The 12057-nt window shown below is 44.2% G+C and overlaps 1 long non-coding RNA gene across 1 annotated transcript; it reads right to left on the bottom strand.

Annotated features, from left to right (window-relative positions):
• Window positions 1–6809: 6809 nt before the first annotated feature.
• LOC125080576 (uncharacterized) lies at window positions 6810–8106 on the bottom strand. The gene is made up of 3 exons (XR_007121413.1): window positions 7899–8106; window positions 7155–7288; window positions 6810–6961 (listed from the first exon to the last, which is right to left on the bottom strand). It is a non-coding gene; the product is annotated as an uncharacterized LOC125080576 (long non-coding RNA).
• Window positions 8107–12057: the final 3951 nt, after the last annotated feature.

The following is a 12057-nucleotide window of genomic DNA, read 5'->3' as shown; positions in this document are numbered from 1 at the left end:
GTTTTCGAGGCTCAGATTTTTAAGCCATGACGCATTAGTAATTAAGAAGTAGAGAGGGAGAAAGGCTTATCTTTAAAATTGTAGGGGAAACCAGAGTGATAATAATCTGTGATCCAGAATTCAAGCCCAGGCAGTTAATCAGGAAGTGTCCAGTTTCTTAACTATAACTCAAATTACCTGATCTTTAGTTAGAGCTCAGACTATCCGTGTGATATTGGCTTGTTTTTTAATTGGTGATCATTTTGATCGCTTGGTTTGAGGTGGTTCCACTAGGTTTCTCTACTCATTACTGCTTGGAATGTCTTCTTCTGTTTTACCATTTTTTCTCCTTCTGATCCTATTAGTAAAAACAAACAGAATCACTGACTCGTGAAATAACATGGAAGAATTGCAAATGCATTGAGCTGAAGAAAAGCAGCCAGACCCAAAGGGCCACGTGATTCTATTTATATGACATTCTGGAAAAGGCAGAACTATCGGGAGGGCAAACAAATCAGCCACTCGATGACGAGGCTAAAGAGGGGGAAGGTGAGGTCTGACTTTTGGGATGACTCCCAGCCAAACTTTGCCATAATCTGAGATGGGGTAGCAGCTCCAGGAGGAAAGACCGAAGCGGGTCTGGTTCCTGAAATCTGGTGGGTAGCAATGAAATTGTGGCATTATTTTATACCCAATGCTCTAGGGCCTGAGTATGCTGGTTGCATGTGTAGGAAAATCACATGTACACATTCGTTTCTATAGAAGGAATCTGTTTACCTTTGGCCACACAGCCCCTGCATTCTTCTTACGGGGTCAAAGGGTACTGTGTTTTGGCAAAGCCCAGGGCTGCTTGGTGTTGTTCCTCATCCCCTGTGTCTTGTGTGGAGGGCCGGGTCTGATGCTCTGACCTTGAGGATAGATTGTTGCCCTGTTAGCTTACCCCCCAATATACCACATTTGACAAGTTAGACAAGTTGATAAGTTCTCATCCTTGAGAACAGGATGTTGCTTTTTCACTGAGAGCCCTTAGTCATTGAGATGTAACTTACTTTCACTCCCTCCAAAGAAAGCCCTCTGAAAATTAGTTTTAAATTTTCTTAGTTCACATCATTGGTAAAATATCTCCTCTTCTGCTTCCCCCAACTCAGTAGGGGTCATGTGACAAGTTTTTAAGCAAATCTTTTCTTTTTTCCCCAAAGATCTGGCACTTTAGTAGGAGATGCTTAATGGACTCAAGGTACAGCTGCCCAGGAGCAACCTTTAGCCCCTAGAGAAAATTATGACTTTATGTCTTGTTTTGTAGCCAACACCATCCTTTCTAGTTTTGTCTGTGGCCTACACCATGAGAAAAAATAATTGGAAATGTTACAATGAAAATAATAGAGTGATTCCTCTTGTTGCTATGGTGACAAGAATAAATGGAATCCATGGCTCTGAAAAATTGCCCGAAAGTATATGTTAGCATTCCACAGTGGGTGTATTTGTTAAGAATTTTAATCTGTCAGCTTCCATCAAAATGGCATGGCGCTCAGAGAAATATTTTACATCTGTACTTTTAGCTGGTTTTGATTACTTTAAAAGAAAGCACTGGAGAATAAATAGTCATCATTATACTGGAAATTTAAGTAATTTTCTAAAAGCATCTTGCCGGGTACAAACCTAAAAGCCCATTAGTTTTGTTTCCACCATCATGGAACATGTCGTTATCTGCACGGGCTGAGCTTTGGGTGATTTTCCAGGTCGTCAATGAGCTTGGGTCTGAGATAGGACTCACAGGGTCGGTCTAGAAACCAGAGGACGTGGATTCCAGATTCACTCAGTGGAAGACGGTCATATCAGCTTAAGAGAATCCGTGGATCCCAGGGCTTCGTGAAATCGTTGGTTGTGAGCAAAAGGTCACCATCTCCTAATTATTTTACTTCCTATTCTCCATCCTTGAGGTCATTTACGTCTATTGCAACTACATGATGGAAATGCTGATAATGGGGGGCTCGTACACATCTCTCCCCAAACTGCGTTCTGTGACCATCTTTGGCAGTTTCTGGTGAGCCATGGTGGCTCTCTGCACCACAAATGGACAAATGGACAAATGGACAAATGCTGCAAATCAAGGTTCATTGTTTTGTTGATTGTCGGGCTTAAGACCACAATGGAGAAAATGCTAAAACCTTAATGAAACCTCAAAATGTTCCTGTCTGTAGCTGTTACACGGAGAGGAGCATGAGGCCTGAGAACATACTCTTCCAGTGCCTGAAAACTCTTATTAGAATTAACAAAGTTCTGATACTCTGATACTCATTTTTCTTGTTTCACGTTTGCCATATTCATCGACCTAAATGAGGCCTCCACCGACACTCACGTTGGAGCTGTACACTTGATCATCCCTTATGACCCCAGGCTGATGACAGATGCAGGATTTAGCAAGAATCAAAGAGAGCAATTGGTGGGAATGGCTACGGTGAACTTACAATGGATAGTACTGCATATTTTATTATTTGGAGATTGTGTGTTGACACATCGTGCAGACCAGCACAATTTATAATAAAGTCATGTGGTTGGGGAACGTTTACATCAAACGTCCTTGGAGCTGGGGAAGTTGGGTAGAAGCATCTAGATTGTTAGGAAAGTCTGCTGGTGAAGGACTTCTGTCTTAGCGCCCCTGACACTGGGTCATGGACGGGCAGCAGCCCATGGCAGAATGGCCTCGGTACGAACATGGGACGGATTTCAAAGCGTCGCACCTGGGCCCTTGGCCAGTCACAGTCCCAGTGGCTGGAGTTCTGTGAGGCACATTGTCTTGGCTGCCATGCTGATCCCCATGTAGCTGGCATGGAGGCCTCATCCTACTCTATGGAGATTTCTGGGGCTGGGATGGCCTCTCCGAGTGTTCCAGTGAGGTCCCAAGAGGGCAGGCCTTTGTGCTCCCTGTTAGCCAACCCCTGGCTGAGAGCAGCCCCTCAGAAGAGGCAGATCCTTGGACAAGGCTCTCTGAGGCGGAGGGTCATTCCGTGAGGGGCAGAGCTGGGAGTATCGGCTGTGTATGGTCAGTGGCCCAGAGTCCCGGAAGCCGGGGGATGGGCCATCCACCCTGAAGAGGGGATTTGGCCAGAATACCACAGAATTTACTAGACCCTCTTGGAAATCTGCAATGTTTAGTGGCATTTAAAAGGCTCTGAGAAATCCTGGGGCTAACTCTGTCTAATCCAGCATTTCCTCCCTTTATTTAACCAAGAAGCCATTGTGTGTGGGTGTGCCCACGCGTGTCCCTCAGCTTCGGCCACCTGCAGATCACAGTCCGGAAATGCTGGAGAGAGGGGGGCAGGATCAGGTCAGAAGGGACCGTGTGTGCCACGCCGAGCAATTCTGATTCTGTGCTGTAGGCTCCGGGGAGCTGTTTGGATTTGACCTTCATTTTGGAAAGACCGCTTGGGAGGTGTGTGGAGGGTTGACTGGGGCGGGAGAGACGGAGGCAGGGATTTATTTAGGAGGCTGTCGTGTTTGCCAAGAGAAGGGTGATAGGGGCCTGGAGGTGGATGGGAGTGTCAGAGAGAAGCAGCTATCGGAGAAGGTTTAAGAGATGGGGACAGCAGGGTCTAGTGATCCGTTGTCCTCACATCCAGCTCCCGTCCCACTCGCTCCTGGTTCCCACTTCCAAACTGGGAAACTCTCTCCTGCTTCCCCCTGCCCACCCCCGTCTCTCTGGCTTCCCACACTCCCCCCTTCTCCTCCCAGGTACGAATCTCTGAAACAGCACGTCTGAGCTCACCCGCCAGACAAGCGTTTATACGCTCATCCTCCAGGCTCCAGTTTGGAACTGGTTTGTACCCGTTCCCTGTTCCCATGGTCTTGGCGGAAAGATGAGACTTGGTCCGGCAGCCCCCTTGACAGCGTCGCACTTGCTCGTCAGGTTCCCACGGCTTTTCCAGAAACCAGGCAGCACGTCTACAACACAGAGAAACAGGAAGCCAGGGGCATGGGCTAAATTCTCAAGCATTTTCCTCCGTATTTATCTGCTCCCAAGCTCCATAGTCTTTATTGCTATCAGGAGAATATCAGATCTCGTCAAGAAGATCTTGCCTCATCAACTCTGTAGGAAGGTGGGTTTCCCCTCAGCTTCTGGACTCGGTCTCTCCTTCTGCCTCGGGGTGTATTTGATTGGCCAAGAGGACCTCCATTTAGGTGACTTTAAAAACCAAGTCAACTCTGACGCTCTTTTTCTACTTGTCCCATGCCGTGAAGCTTAAATCAGTAACTGAACAATATTTTTGTGGTGCTCTGAAGTGTACTTACTCACAGGCAGCCTCGGGGAAGTTTGTGTAGCTACTGGGAGTCCTGGTGGAGAGGTGAGGAATGCATCTCCAGGAAGGGAGCTTCCCCTTTGGAGGACAAAGAGCACAAATTCTTTACCTCAAGAATCTGTAAATAGCTGAGAAGAAGCAGGGTTTCGAACTTGCCCACAGAATTCAACATTTGCATTTGAATTGGGGGAACTTTGCTCAGACCTGGAAAACATATTGAAAGTCGAGGGCGAAGTAAACTAGTAAACTTCACACATTTTACACACTTACCTTTTGAAGAATACAACTTCAGCTTTTATTTTCATGTTTTTTTCTCGTTTGAGGAGAGAAATGTTTGACAAAGGGGCCGTTTCTGTTACCTGCATACCACAGGGCCTTTGCTGGGCCCTGGGAGAACACCTACAGGGAGCTGGTGAGCCGAGCCACAGAGCAGGGCACTGGCTTGTTTTCTCCAGGTGAAGCAGAGGGATTCTGGTGGCTTCTTAGACCTGCTCAGCCTTGAAAGAGGCTGGCTCGGCTGTGGGAGGGCCCAGTTGAGACCTTGCTGGGGAGGGCACTGCTGGTCAGCCAAAGGCCATCACTGAGCCCAGAGCTCTTGGAAGCTAACAGCACGGGAGCAGTCACCAGGCTTCTCAGCTCCCCTGGACCAACCAGCTCTAGAAAAGCTTGTGGGGAGATGGTTGTAGGAACTCACACCCAAGATGCTGAAGAAGGGATATCTGGACATGGGCACTTGATTCCGAACATGCTGTAGTTAAGCTAACGTACCTCAAACACTGTCGGGAGCCCAACACTTGTCGTCATGGGTGGTTGAGTGTCATGGATGGAATTGCCACAGGCCCGTGACCCATTGTGGCCAGTAGGAAAAGCGAGACAGGGGCTCAGTGTGCGTTCCCGGTTTATGAGACTCTGATACTCTAAGCCAAGTCACTGGTTCTGGGGGCATGAACCTGTGCAGGCAGTTTCCCCAGACAGGGACCCTCCAAAAGTTCCAGAGATTCTTCGCCTCACATGAAGCAGACGACAGGTTCAGACCCAGAGGACATGGGAAAACTCGGGGGTGGGGGGCAATCTGGCTGGCTCAGGTCGGGGAGCACAGGCCTCACGATCTTATGAGTTTGAGCCCCATGTTGGGATAGAGATGAATTAAAAAGAAAATAGGTTAAAAAAAAACCCCACAAAACCTCCTACAAATTAGTAGTAAGGAGATCATAGGAAGTCAATGAAAAAAATCAGTCACTAAGAGAAAGTCCCAGGAAAAATGGACAAGAGGTCAAGAAGGAACATTTCACAGAAGAGCGAAGATAGCAGTGAACTCATGAAAAATGCACGTTCAGTAGCAAGCAGGGAAATGTAAAACGTAAAGCCACTGTGGGGTACCCACACTGGTGCACCCCCTCCACTGGCAGAAAAAAGGAAAACAATGCCAAGCATTGGCGAGGCTGGGGAGCAAGACCTCTTCTTCATACAGCTCCGCTGGGCATCTCAACACAGCCAATGAGAGCGGAAAACAAGTTAGCAGCCAGTGGTAAAGGTAAGCACTCCTGCAACTTAGCAAAGACCCTGCCAGGGACGGAATGTGCAGAAGTATGTTTAGCATCATTATCTGTAGTCATAAAAATTCAAAACCACCGATGTATCCATCAACAGAAGACTGGATAAAGCTTAATTTACTCCTACAAAGGAATACTATGTGCCAATGACAATAAAGTACAATTCCATGGATCAAAATTAGGAATTTTTAAAAAAGATTTGAGAGAGAGAGAAAGAGAAAAAGAGAGAGAGAGAGAGAGAACACATGAGCTGGGGGAGGGGCAGAGGGAGAGAGAGAGAGGCAGGCTCCCTGCTGATCAAGGAGCGGAATGTGGGACTCCATCCCAAGACCCTGGGACCATGACCTGAATCAAAGGCAGATGCTCAACCCGCTGAGCCACCCAGGCACCCCGATATCAGGAATTTTTACAAACAGAGCAAAAACAAACACAACAGCAAGACACAGAGGAATGCATCTGGTATGGTCTCATTTCTATAAAGCTGAACGACAGGCAACAGTTGATGATATCTGTTGTTCAGAGATTTGCACACATGCGGTGGAACTGAAAGAAAGGTTCGAAACTGGGAGACACTAAAATCAGGGGAGTGGCCATCTGTAGTGGAGGTTGTGGGGTGCGGGGGCAGGATAGGGATGGGCATGTGGAGTGTGTCAAGCTCATTTGCTTTATTATTTAAACTATGTGTTAAACCAGATGTTATTTAAATTATTTATTTGCATATATGTATATGTAATTACTCTATGATGTTATTATTTCACAATTTAAAAAAAGAAGAGAAGAGGAGGAGAGGGAGGAGGAGAGACACCAAGTGGTGTTTTGGGCCTCAAGACGAGGTGCATTTAGCACAGTGTGAATGGCTACCTTGGGGAGGTAATAAAGAAATGTCTATCATTTCTGCAATGTCTGTTCTAGACTCCAAGTGTATACCCTGATCACTGGGTCTTTGCGGTGCTGGACTGAGACTACTCAGCCTTCCAATGGTGGGCACTAGGGAGGGCTTCCTGTAGAAGATGATGCTTGAGCTGGACCCTGGAGGGTAGAGGACAGCATCTCCAAGAGCACAGAAACTTCTCTTATGATGTAGTGTTCAACAAGTATTCAACAAGTATTCAACAAGTATTTATAGAGGTCCTATGAAAAAATAAAGGAGCAGGGACATATAAAGTTGCATCTGAAAGGTCTTGTAAGTTTACATGAACAAAGTATTTTACCAACAGTTGCAAAGAAATTACTGGTTTCAGTTGTAATAGATTCTTAGTAGAGCCTTAGAATCGTAATTCTTCAGAGCTGGGAAGAGAGGGAAGAAGCATTTCCTGAGCCTTACCTGAGTCAGGCGTTGTGTTAGGTGTTTTACATGTCCGGGTGGGTGGAAAGGGCATTCCCGGTGAAGAGAGTGTCTGAGCAAAGGCCAGAGGAAGAAATCACAGCGTTCATCCAAGGGACGGTGAGTGGTACAGCCTGAGTAGAATAAAGTACTAAGTTAGTATTTGTTGCAGAGGTTGGGAGATTTCTCTGTAAAGGGCTGGACACTAAATACGTTAGGCTTTGTGGACAACACAATCTCAACTTTGCCGCTGTGCAGGAGAGCAGTCCGAGGCAATGTGGGTATGGCTGCGTTCCAACAACATCTTATTTACCGAAATAGGCAGTGGGCTGGGTTTGGCCCACAGGCCAGAGTTTGCCAACCCTGATCTATTGACTAGTTACTATGTGCTAAATGAACTCTGTGCTCAGCACTCTATATGAATGACCGCAATTCTCAAAATGATCGCAAGAGTAGAGCGCTACCACTACCATCCTTTCCCATTTACAGACTCGGAAACCATGGAAATCTCAAAGAGATTAAGGTTGCCTAGTAACAAGTGATGGAGGTAGGGTTGGAATCAGAGTCAGCCTCCAGTGTTCATTCTTAATCACTGCGCTGCCCAATAATTAGAGGCATAGGTCGGGGTAGGGGGATGTGGCCCTCATGGAGACCCTTGTTGCCAGGCTGAGTCATCTTGGTTAGACAATGGGGAACCATGGTAGGTTCTCAGTGGAGTCTGACAGAATCAGCGCTGTTGCATACCCTGTTCTCCACAGCCTTGTTCTCTTCCACTGAGGCGTAAGCTGTTGAGCTGTCTTTCACTCAGGTTTTCACAAGCAGGGCATCAAAGACAACTTTCAGATCATTTGGCATTAGTCCTGCATACCTGGGGGTGGTTCAGTGCAGCGGGGAGAGGGCGACCGTCCAGCTCGGGGAAGGGGGGCCTCTTCCTTGACACACTAGGAGCAGATACCCCACAGGAACAGCTGAAAGAGTTTCAGATAAATGACACTAGTGGCAGGTTTTCTGGACTTGGGACAATAGAAAAACCCTCATTGGTTCCTGGTGGCCTGTTTGAGTCAGGGTACCCAGTGTCTATGCAGTCACCATGGGTCACCATGATCAACCAGCCCCATGTCAGGCTTCTCATTTCAGAGATCAGTTTGACGTGCTCACCTTTTCCATTTTCTAAGTATTCCCAGACACAAGTACTGAGCTGCTTCCTTGTCCAAGGCTGACACCATTTTCATTTCACAGGGGACTGTCGCTTGATAATCATGCTTCTGTCCAGAAGGCGAGAACTTATGAGAAAGGGGCTGGACGAAGTACAGGAACCAACCACCGGTCATTTATAGCCTCATTCAGGTCATCATGGTTGGAAAGGGAGGTGTGGGTCACGTCTTAACGATTGCTACGTCATAGCAAGGAGTGAGGATTTTCCCTCTAGGTCAGTGTCTCCTGCCGCATGCTCCCTAGGACGATACTTCTATGAGACGTTCTCCAAAAAGAGTTCTAGAACTGATTTGCTTGCAAAGCCCCATAGCTGTAGGCCTGCATCTTGGAGCCTCGTGATATACAACGGCTCTGGGTAGTTTTATGTTAAAGAATAGCAAACGCAACTTTTAACTTGGCATTCCCAACTTAGTTGGCCATATACTGTCCTTACTCCAGATACTACCTTTTAAAATTCTCACAGTGCTAGTGCTCTCCAGGCCTCACTGAGAGGAATATTGTTGTAGGTGATTAGGGTCAGTGGAGGCATTTTAGGACAAGTAGGATCACCACATAGGTATTTTAGAAAAATAACTCAGGCAGCGGATTAAAAGTTGAGTTAAAGAGAGTTAGTTGAGTTAAAGTTAAGTTAGGCAAAACAGTCTAGCCAAAATCATGAAAATATTCTAATAGTCCAGTAAAAAAGGGAACCCAAAGTATTGACAGGGACTGTGGAGACAGAGGCAGATTTTTGAGACGGGATTCAGAGCACATGGGATGGATTGAATACAGATGGGGAAGGAGAGGCAGAGACAAAGGTTGCCCTGAGTTATCTGGCTGGGTTGACCAGATGGATGGTTATACCGTGAACCGAGACTGGAAATGCAGTACAACTTCCAACATGGCTGCCTCCTAAAACAATATTAATTCATTGGTTTCTGGATCCATATAGTTGATGTCACAGAGCAAGTACAGGCAACGTGAACACGAAAGCCTCCGGCTCTGGGATCTGGCAAAGATGTATAGTTTATATGTCCCACAGATTTCCCTCCTTCTTTTATGCTTCTCTGTTCCGTTTCAGTCTTCAGGGTATGAAACCTAGCGGGGCACATTGGTTAGGAACATAAACACGTCTCCTTCCTGTCAAGGTGCTTAATTATAGCAATACGTTATGACACAATTAGCCAGCCTGGTCTGTCGGAAAGGCTCAGAAACAAGAACGATTGTTTAGAATGGGAGTTTCCAAGCTAATGTGTCAGAGAGTTTTGGGAAGTCACAATGGGTAAAAGTTTATCAGAGGTGGCAATTCAAAGTTGCCTCTGGATGCTGTTCAGATGGGAGAATATTTAAAAGCAGCACAAATACTGGACAGTTATCCTTCTATTTCTGGAAGACATTGTAACAAAATCCAACATAATATTGTCTCTATGTTCCCTATTGCAAAAAAGTAATAACTGAAAATTATGCAGATGGGTACAAGCTTGACATAAAATACCAAAATATGTAAACTCTGGTTTTCTGGAAATATCACGAGAAAGGTCAGTTTATTAGCACTATGTCCATATGCTTTTATTGCCAAGAATTTTAGTTCATTTTTATAACCACCATTCTGTGATGCATGAATTTACTTCTGTGAAGTTCTCTAGTATACATTCAAATTCTACCACTCCAGCCTAACCCCTTTACTAAGTTATATGGTCATATTTTGGCTTTAACATTTATTGAGAGTCAATATTAGAAAGAATTACATGAAGAACATTTCTGGGCCTTTTGTAAAACTCTTGGAGATACTGTTTGTTTTTTTGCCTTGTTTTTTTTTTTTTTTTTTTCCATGGAAGGATCAGCAATCACTTGTTTTAAGCATTTAGCACAGGAAAAAGAAAAAGGCTTGTTTCCTTTTCTGACTCTGACCGGTTGTATTTTCCTTTTTGTTTTAGCTGTCAAGAAAAAAATGACAGTGAATTTAACAATCAATCATGGTAGATGTCCTATTTCCTATGCCATCATTGCCTTGAGTGGGCTCCATGAAAGAGAGCCCCATAAGACACTCTGTGCTTAAATACAACTGGGAATTACAGGGTACCATATTTCATAATACATAGTAATATACCAAAGGCGCAGAGAAGCCTGTGGAAAAGGAAATTATGTTACTTTCATCCAATTTCTTCCCAGTTTATTTGAGGAGAGGACCCCCTTTTTTTCCATATAACATGTATTAACACTTCTTGGTATTAGTGTTCCATAAAATACATATATTTTTATTGTGATAAAATATGTACATAAGATTTACCATTGTAACCATTTTAAGTGTACCTTTCAATGGCATTAAGTACATTAACGTTGTTCAACTACCTCCACCATCCAACCCCAGAACATTTTGTTCATTTTCCCAAACTTTCCATAAATACTGACTACTGATTTCCCTCACCCTCAGCTACTGGCAACCACCATTTTACTTCCATGGAATATGCTTTGGGGACATACACATCCAAATGATCTTTATATTTGTTGGCTTTTTAAAATGTGGTTTTGATTTACAATTTTAACTTTAATTATTTTTTTATATTTTTACTGCTTTGTTAGCTACCTCAAACCCTGCAACTCCCCTCAAAGATAAGTAGCTTATAAATTATAAGTAAATATTTCATAATTAGAGAGTTACAATGTATGTTAGCAGAGGAAGACTCAGAAAAGCAGCTTAGTAAGAAATTGGGAACACAATACCTTATGAATTTGTATAACAGTGAATAATATATATTAACATTAATAACATTTATATTAGCAGCAGATAATATAATCATTTCAAGGGAACTCCAAGGTTGTGTGCTCTAGTCACACTGAAACATTGTAGTTAACCATGAACTTGTTCTATTATGATCCTGACTTTGCATATGCTGTGTCTTATGCCTAGGAATACCATCCTCATTCCCTTATATGAGCAGAGTGAACTGCTCAGGTCTCTTTTCACATCTGTATATAACACTATTTAAAACACTTTTACACCACAATTCACACTACTATAATTTGTCCATATGACTGTCTCCCACTAGATTCTGAAACCATGAGGGGCAGAGAAGGTTCTATTTACCTCTCTTGTAACTAGCCGATGATAGATGCTTAATAAATGCTTGTTAAATTAAACAATCTATCCCAACCATCCATTCAGTGCTGGAATGGTTTCTAGGACGTTCTTGCCTATGTGTCTTTTCTATGGGTGAGTACTTCTAGAAAGCCCTGGCACATGAGACAATCCATTAACCTATGGATAATTCTGGATGTTCGCAACCACTCTGGAAAACAGCATGGAGGTTCCTCAAAATGTTGAAAATAGAATTATTTTTAATTTTTAAAAAAGATTTTATTTCTTTATCCGAGAGAGAGAGAGAGAGAGAGAGCACAGAGGGAGAGTGAGTAGAGACTCCTCACTGAGCAGAGTCTGACATCTCGATCCCAGGACCCTGAGATCATGACTTGAGCCAAAGGCAAATGGTTAACTGACTGAGCCACCCAGGAATCCTCAAAAAATTCTATAAAGAATGACCTATCTTAAAATAAGTATAAGTACTATTAGATTTGTAAACATATGAAAGCTCATTTTTTTTTTCTTATTGTTGTCTACTACTGTATTCCCAGTACCTAGAGCAGTTCTTGGTGCATAACAGGCAGTCAATAAATATTTGTTAAGTGAAAAAGCAGTCTCATATTTTAT

This window comes from Lutra lutra, chromosome 11 (genome assembly GCF_902655055.1).
Source record: "Lutra lutra chromosome 11, mLutLut1.2, whole genome shotgun sequence".
Classification (NCBI taxonomy): domain Eukaryota; kingdom Metazoa; phylum Chordata; class Mammalia; order Carnivora; family Mustelidae; genus Lutra; species Lutra lutra.
The sequence above is the reverse complement of the archived record's forward strand: the minus strand, read 5'-3'. Positions and strand labels throughout refer to the sequence as shown.